This window comes from Piliocolobus tephrosceles, chromosome 19 (genome assembly GCF_002776525.5).
Source record: "Piliocolobus tephrosceles isolate RC106 chromosome 19, ASM277652v3, whole genome shotgun sequence".
In the NCBI taxonomy this organism is placed as follows: Eukaryota; Metazoa; Chordata; class Mammalia; order Primates; family Cercopithecidae; genus Piliocolobus; species Piliocolobus tephrosceles.
The window spans coordinates 20885088-20893472 of NC_045452.1; the positions used below are offsets into that span (position 1 = coordinate 20885088).

At 47.0% G+C, this 8385-nt stretch overlaps 1 pseudogene; it reads right to left on the reverse strand.

Annotated features, from left to right (window-relative positions):
• Nucleotides 1–2901: 2901 nt before the first annotated feature.
• On the reverse strand, nt 2902–3384 carry LOC111548868 (annotated as a pseudogene).
• Between the last annotated feature and the right edge of the window lie 5001 nt (nt 3385–8385).

The following is an 8385-nucleotide window of genomic DNA, read 5'->3' on the forward strand; positions in this document are numbered from 1 at the left end:
AGACGTGAGCCATCATGCCTGGCCTTGATCTCTTAATTAAAAAATAAACTTACTGGAATAACAGACTTTTATTTTTCTTTTATCATGCAGGACGGAGATGAGTAAAGTCTCAATGATCCTCTTCAGGGTTGACACAGCCCCCTTTTTAAGTATTTAAGTGCTGAAGGAATATACAAAGATGTTGATTACAACATTATTACCAGGAAATATAACTATCAATTAGAACTGCAGGCTTCTTCTCAAAGGTTAAGATTATTTTCATACTGAGGTAGTTCAGCAGGGCTGGTTTCACAGGATATAGATCACAAGGACCCCCTGATAAAACAGGATGCGGTAAAGAGGCCGGGACCAAACTTGTCAAATCCTCTGATGATCCTCACCGCTCATTATATGCTAATTATAATTAATTCTCGTGCGAAAAGGCTACCGCTACCACCAGTGCCTTGACAGTTTTACAAATGCCATGGCAACATCTGTACATTACTCTATATGGTCTGAAACGGGAAAGAGTCCTCCGTTCGGGGAATCCCCCACCCGCTACCCAGAAACTTCATTAGTAATTGAATGAATAACTGTTGATAACCTTCGAGTCACATTTAACTGTAAGCAGGCTTCCAAAGTAATCCGCCTTGGGAGCGGTAACCCAGCCTATGCTACAACAATCATAAGATGTTTGTTACTTATTTTCCTCTCTGTTCTTTTCTTCCTCCACGTGTGGTCATTTAAGTAGAGGCTGTTCGCCAATTCACTAATAATTGATTAACTTCACATTCTGTCCCCTGGAGGCTGCCCACAAGATTAATGAACTTGTTTTGCTTCCAAAGAACGAAGATCCTGAGGTGACGCGACCTCCTTGACGATATCCAGAAGTTTGATTGGCAAAGGGATGCAAGCAGCTTTGATCATCGGGGAAATCTCACCTCCCACTCTACCCACCTTACAAAGGCAGGTCAGATTCCAGAGTTTGGCTCTCCCATCCTCAGGCTGTGGCCAAATTGAATAAACCTTTCTCTGCTCCTAACCTCCCATGTGTCAGTGTTTGACTTACAGCGTGTCAGGCACTCAAACCTACCCTTTGGGGTTCTGCAACATTCTTTTGACTCGATGGTGACATTCCGTCTCCAACTAAAGAATCTTACAAATTTCTCAAATGACTGATGTACTGATTAGTGTGTAACCTGCAGACACTAAATAGGACATTAATTTCTTTTAAGGTGAGCTGAAGTCTGAAGTTCGACTGACTGTCTTGTGTGTAGACATTCTTAGCCTGTATGATGTCATCTGTACCCCCATGATGGTAGCCTCTGTATTGTACCCTCTAAGGAAAGGACTCCCCCTTGTGTTGTTTTTGTTGCTGTTGTTTTGTTTTTTTGACATGTATTTTTTGTTCATGACACACCCAGGCTGTGGTACAGTGGCACAATCTCGGCTCACTGCAACCTCCACCTCCTGGGTTCAGGCGATTCTCCTGCCTCAGCCTCCCAAGTAGCTGGGATTACAGGCAGGCACCACCGTGCCTGGCTAATTTTTTTTGTATTTTTAGTATGGACGGGGTTTCACCATGTCGGTCAGGCTGGTCTCGAATTCCTGACCTCAGGTGATCCACCCACCTGGGCCTCACACATTGTTGGGATTACAGGCGTCAGCCACTGCGCCCAGCTCCCCCTCCCTTCTTTAAAACTTTCCCAAAAAAACCTTGTGACAGACTCCGAAATACCCCCAACCCTGTTGGTGTGTCTTCCTGGGTCGATCCTCACATTTGGCTTCCAACAAACCTTTATCAAATTATTTCTGCCTCAACAGCCTTAATTTTGGTGGACACGCTGGACTGCTTAATAAATGGTGCTGACACAACTGGCTATCCATTTGGAAGAAAATTGAGTCCTTTTTCATACCATATGCAAAAATAAATTCCAGATGGATCAACGCTTCAATGTAAAAAATTAAAATCTTAGAAGAAAATCCAGAAGACGTGTACAAAACAGAAATTAGGAAAATCCTTGTAATTAAAAGAGAGAATCCAGAGACATTCAACAAAAATATAGATCTATTTGGTTACATAAAATCTAAAATGTTTGTATGGGAAAAGATATAAATAGACCAACTAGGCCAGGCATGGTGGCTCACACCTGTAATCTCAACACTTTAGGAGGCCAAAGCAGGTGGATCACTTGAGGTCAGGAGTTCGAGACCAGCTGGCCAACATGGCGATACCCCATCTCTACTAAAAATACAAAAATGAGCTGGGTGTGGTGGCGTGTGCCTGTAATCCCAGCTACTCGCAGGAGAATCGCTTGAACCCAGGAGGCCGAGGTTGCAATGAGCCGAGATTACCCCACTGCACTCCAGCTTGGGCAACTCTGTCTCAAAAAAAAAAAAAATCTGCATGTAACATTTTTTTTTTTTAAATAGAGTCTCACTATATTGTCCAGGCTGGTCTTGAACTCCTGGCCTCAAGCAATTCTCCTGCCTCAGCCTCCCAGAGATGTGGGATTACAGGCATAAACCACCATGACTGGCCTTTTTTCTTTTCTTTCTTTCTTTTTTTGAGAAGGAATTTTGCTCTTGTTGCCCAGGCTAAAGTGCAATGGTGTGATCCCTGCTCACCACAACCTCTGCCTCCTGGGTTCAAGTGATTCTCCTGCCTCAGCCTCCTGAGTATCTGGGACTACAGGCATGTGCCACCAAGCCCAGCTAATTTTGTATTTTTAGTAGAGATGGGGGTTTCTCCATGTTGGTCAGGCTGGTCTCAAACTCCCGACCTCAGATGATCCACCTGCCTCGACCTCCCAAAGTGCTGGGATTACAGGTGTAAGCCACTGCACCCGGCCCCTCCTCCCCCCCCCCCCCCCCCCCCCTCCCTCCCTCCCTCTTTCTCTCTCTTTCTTTCTTTCTTTCTTTTTTTTTTAATGTGAGAAGGAGCCAAAGCAATGGCTAGTCTTTATTGGAAAGAAGAAACTTTGCAGCACATTTTGAGTAACTTGGTGCAGGCACTCAGTGCGTCAGTTGGTGGGGCACCAGCTTATAATGGATTCCATAGCTGGGGCATCGCTAGGTCTCACCTTTGTGCAACCCAAAGCAGGTGATGGTACTGTTGTCCTCTACACAGATGCAGCCCACTATTTTCTTATTGGTGATGGAGAGGACTAAATTAGGGTCTTCTCTGGTGTCTGAAGCTGCCTTTGGGAGTAGTATATTGTATGGGTTCAGTCCCTTTCTTGCAGCCATGATGACCTCCCTCTCCAACGCAGTTGCCTGCTTGTCATCAGTAGGAACACCGCCTTCAGATGCCATGGAGCACACTGCGACTGCGCCACTGGGACTGGGAGCCCTCAGGGCCTGCACCACCAGCGCTCCAGCTCTGCGGAGTAACCTTGAAGCCATCATGTCCATAGGCCTTTTTCTTTTCTTTTCTTTTGCAACAGAATCTCGCTCTGTTTCCTAGGCTGGAGTGCAGTGGGGTAATCTCAGCTCCCACCTCAGCCTCCCAGAGTTCAAGCGATTCTCCTGCCTCAACCTCCCGAGTAGCTGGGACTGTAGGCGTACGCCACCATGCCTAGCTAATTTTTGTATTTTTAGTAGAGACGGGGTTTCACTATGTTAGCTGGCTGGTCTTGAACTCCTGACCTCGTCATCTGCCCGCCTCATGGTGGCAGCCTGGCCAACATGGTGAAACCCTGTCTCCATTAAAAATACAACAATTAGTTGGGTGTGGTGGCAGGCGCCTGTAATCCCAGCTACCCGGGAGGCTGGGGCAGGAGACTCACTTGAACCCTGGAGGTGGAGGTTGCAGTGAGCTGAGATCGCGCCACTGCACTCTAGTCTGGGTGAAAGGGCAAAATTCAATTTCAAAAAAAAAGAAATCTGTGTAAGTGGACCCGCTCAGTTCAAACCCAAGTTATGGAACTGGTAACTGTAATGATAATGCATTGCTGGCAAGTGTACAGGGAAAGGGAAATTTCCAGAATTCTGCTGATGTACATCGTTATGAACTTTTTTGGAAAGGAATTAGAAATATCTATTAAAGTCAAAATTATAGATGTCCTTTGACCCAGCAATCCCACTACTGAAGGAATCTGGCTCACAGACATAAGCACTGGTACTAAGGATACAGCTACAAAGAGGCTGTTGAAATGCTGTTTGCAGGGTAAATAAATTGGAAATAAAGTGAATTCCCACTGGTGGATGAATGTGTAATTTATGGTACATTCCCACCATTGACTAGTATACAGCCAAAATTTCTACAAGAAATTATTGAGAAAAGAGACAGAATGATGTGTATAATCATGTGTGATGGTTAATACCAAGTGTCAACTTGATTGGATTGAAGGATGTAAAGTACCGATCCTGGGCGTGTCTGAGAGGGTGCTGCCAAAGGAAATTAACATTTGAGTCAGGGGGCTGGGAAAGGCAGACCCACCTTTAATCTGGGTGGGCACCATCTAATCAGCTGCAGGCAGAAAAAAGTGAAAAGGCCAGACTGGCTTAGCCTCCCAGCCTACATCTTTCTCCCGTGCTGGATGCTGCTTGCCTTTGAACATCGGACTCCAAGTCCTTCAGTTTCGGGACTTGGACTGTCTTCCTTCTTCTTCAGCTTGCGGGTGGCCTATTGTAGGACCTTGTGATCGTGTGAGTTAATGCTCCTTAATAAATCTCCCTTTAGATAGATAGATAGATAGATAGATAGATAGATAGATAGATAAATCCTATTAGTTCTGGCCCTCTAGAGAATCCTAATGCATCATGTGATCTTGTTTCTATAAAACAATGAAAAAACCTACTTATGCTCATGCATAAGTACCTATGTTCCTTTGTAATTCTATGAGCATGGAGAATATTTCTGAAGGTTGTACTCCAAGATCATTTACATGAGTTATCTGAAGAGCATTGTGAAGTGAGAGAGAAGAAACAAGGGATGGGGGAAGCAGGGAGCAGTAAACCAAAAAGAAGGCTGGGCAAAGTGGCTCACGCCTGTAATCCCAGCACTTTGGGAGGCTGAGGTGGGTGAATCACAAAGTCAGGAGTTTGAGACTAGCCTGACCAACATGGTGAAACCCCGTCTCTACTAAAATACAAAAATTAGCCGGGTGTGGTGACACATGCCTGTAATCCCAGCTACTCAGGAGGCTGAGGCAGGAGAATCGCTTGAACCCAGGAGGTGGAGGTTGCAGTGAGCCAAGATGGCACCACTGCACTCCAGCCTGGGCAACAGAGCGAGACTCTGTCTGAAAACAAAGAAAGAAAGAAAGAAAGAAAAGAAAAGCCAAAAGGAAATAAACTGCATTCAAAAAAAGAAATTATACACAATATATTTTCATTTGTTCATTTAAGTGAGAGAGAGAGAGAGAGTGGTCAGTAAACACAACACGTTTAGGTAGGATGATGTAAAAAGTCAAGTCAGAGGTATTTATATACTTAGAAATGCTTTTCTGCTCTGCCACCAAAAATAATAATAACTAAGAAGAAGAATCAATTTTAGGCTGGGCACGGTGGCTCGCGCCTGTAATCCCAGCACTTTGGGAGGTAGAGGTTGGAGGATCACTTGAGGCCAGGAGTTTGAGACCAGCCTGGGCAACATGGAGAGACTGCAGCTCTATTTTGTAAAAATTAAAAATAAATAAATAAATATACAGAATAAATTTTAGGGGCCCCCTAGTGGCTGCACATCATTTTCCTCCACTCTGACAGGTACCCCAATAGCACTTCTATAACAAAGAGAAACTTAGTCCCGGATGCCACAAATAAGCATTGTTATCGCGATTTAAAGAGACTCAGCCTAATGACGAAAGGTCTCCGTTTAAATCTCCTTGGTTTGTGCATCTCCATAAAGAATCAATCGTTAGATTGCTCAGATCCCGCCAGCCATCTCGATCGGTCTGAAATACTGTATTTGTGTGTGTCTGACCTGATAGTTCAGATGTCTGGAGTGTTCAAAAGAATCAGTCTAGATTTATAATACTAATTAATTAACATAATTAATCAAATTAATAATGTTTAAATGCTTAAGGAAAATTGATTTTCAGAGTTATATTACTTGAATAAATTGGGTAATAAAGTACCAATGCTAATGAGTATTACTCTCCATACACAAAAATATCTTGAATAAAGCAACTATTTAACAATCTGTTTTATTACTTAAAATTAAGATTGCCTGCAAGTAACTGAAGCCTCAAAGCCAGAGGCCGACACCAGACAGAAGCAGGCCCTCTGAGGATGGCCAGGCGTTTGTTCACCTCATAACCCCAGGTGAACCGGACATGCACAGTGTCCGCTGGATGATCAGACAGACAGGGAAAAAGCAAGCCCCCAAATGCGCAGGTGAGAGGCACAGGCTCTTCCTCTCTGGCAAAGCCTCTCCCTCCAGCAACGCAGGGACAATGGCCTGCACTCCCGCTGGCCCGACTACCCTGGCCTGGCCATGAACCGGAACCTGGCCCTCCTTCTCCAGAGGAGACCTCCCCGCATCCCCCCAGCCACGTGGCTTCCTTGAAAGATTCCTGCCTCCTGTCTGTGGTGGGCAGGGGCCCAAATCCCACCACACCCTCCCAAAGTCAGAATGGACCCAGTGAGGCCAGGCAAGGTGGCTCACACCCCTAATCCCAGCACTTTGGGAGGCTGAAGCGAGGAGATCGCTTGAGGTCAGGAGTTCGAGACTAGCCTGGGCAACATGGTGAAACCCCATCTCTACCAAAAATACAAAAAAAATAGCCAGCGTGGTGGTGCAGCCTGTAGTCCTAGCTACTTGGGAGACTGAGGTGGGAAGATCACCTGAGCCCAGGAGGTCAAGGCCGTAGTGAGCGAAAATGGTGCCAACCAGAGTAATATTCTGCCTCAATAAATAAATAAATAAATAAATAAATAAATAAATAAATAAATAAATAAATAAAATAATAAGAACGGACCCAGTGAGGTGAGAAAGCACCGAAGGCACTGGAGGAGGCAAGCGGAGGAGCACCGGGAGGAAGGAGGCAGGGGGTGCAGGGGCAGGCGGGGCTCAGACCGCCATCGGATTCCATCCAAAAGGCAGGGCCCAAAGGTGCAGTCAAGAGGAGGACAGGGAGGTCCTGGGGATCCGGGGGTCGGGCAGCTTCTTCCCCACTTTCCCATGGGATTTATTTTCAGGACAGTTGGGCTCTGTGGAGAGCAGGGAAGGCGGCACCTGCCCCATCCTAGGCCAGCTGGGCGGCCTCACGCCCCCGCTCCACCTTCCTGGGGTGCTGCTCTTCCTTTCTCTCTCGCTCTCAGGGCACCCGGCCCTTTGGGCCTGCATCCTCTGTGCCTCCTCCCTCTAAGGACAATGGAAGAGACGTCTGCCTTCCCCTGCCCCCAGCGCCGCCGTCCCCTCCCCCACTCCCCCCACACCCCGTGCCTTCATTCCTTCCTCTTTCCTTCTGCAGCTTTTCCCTCTCGCCCCCTCCCCTCCCCTCCAGCTTCACAGGAACTTTCCCGGGCCTGCTTTCCTTCATATGTTGTATGGCTTTTCTTTCCAGGAGACACCCAGAACCGAACGGTGAAGCGGCGGGGGGTGGGGGAGTAGGGGGAGGGACGGGAGAGGGGGCGGTGAAGCGAGGGGGCGCGGTGGGGCGGTGAAGCGGGGCGCTGACAGGCAATCTCCAGGCAATGAGCTCTCCCAGGGCACCGGCCAGAAACCATGCCCTCCAGGAATGGACCACCGACAGCCTCAGGTGGCTGGCTGTGGCCACCTACCCAGGCAGAGCTGCAGGGAAGAAGGCAGTGGCTCCCAAATGTGCCCCCAGCCTTTTCAGGGCCTGCAGGGTCCAAAGTTCTCATCATTATGTTTCAGATATTGTTTGTCTTCCCACTCTCATGTTCTCACAATGAAGAGCGGAATTTTCCAGAGGCTGCATGCCATGCAATATTGCAACAGGTTTAACGCAGGAGATATGAGAATCCACCTTCCTATTAAGCCAAACAAAAAAGAGGCAACAGGGGGTGGTGGGGGACACGGGGGGGAGTAAAGCAACACCAGCTCTCCTCACTGAATCTTTTTGTTTTGGAAAATATATTTGACATAAAATATGTTACTTATGTTACTAGGTAATGGCTCCAGGCCCAGTGCGTGGCTCACGTCTGTAATCCCAGCACTTTGGGAGGCTCAGGTGGATCACCTGAGGTCGGGAGTTTGAGACCAGTCTGGCCAACATGGCGAAACCCTATCTCTTCTAAAAACACAAAAATTAGCTGGGTGTGGTGGCGTGCACCTGTATTCCCAGCTATTCGGGAGGCTGAGGCAGGAGAATGGCTTGAACCCAGGAGGCAGAGGTTGCAGTAAGCCAAGATCATGCCACTGCACTCCAGCCTGGGCAACAGAGCAAGGCTGTCTCCAAAAAAAAAAAAAAAAAAAATATATATATATATATATAT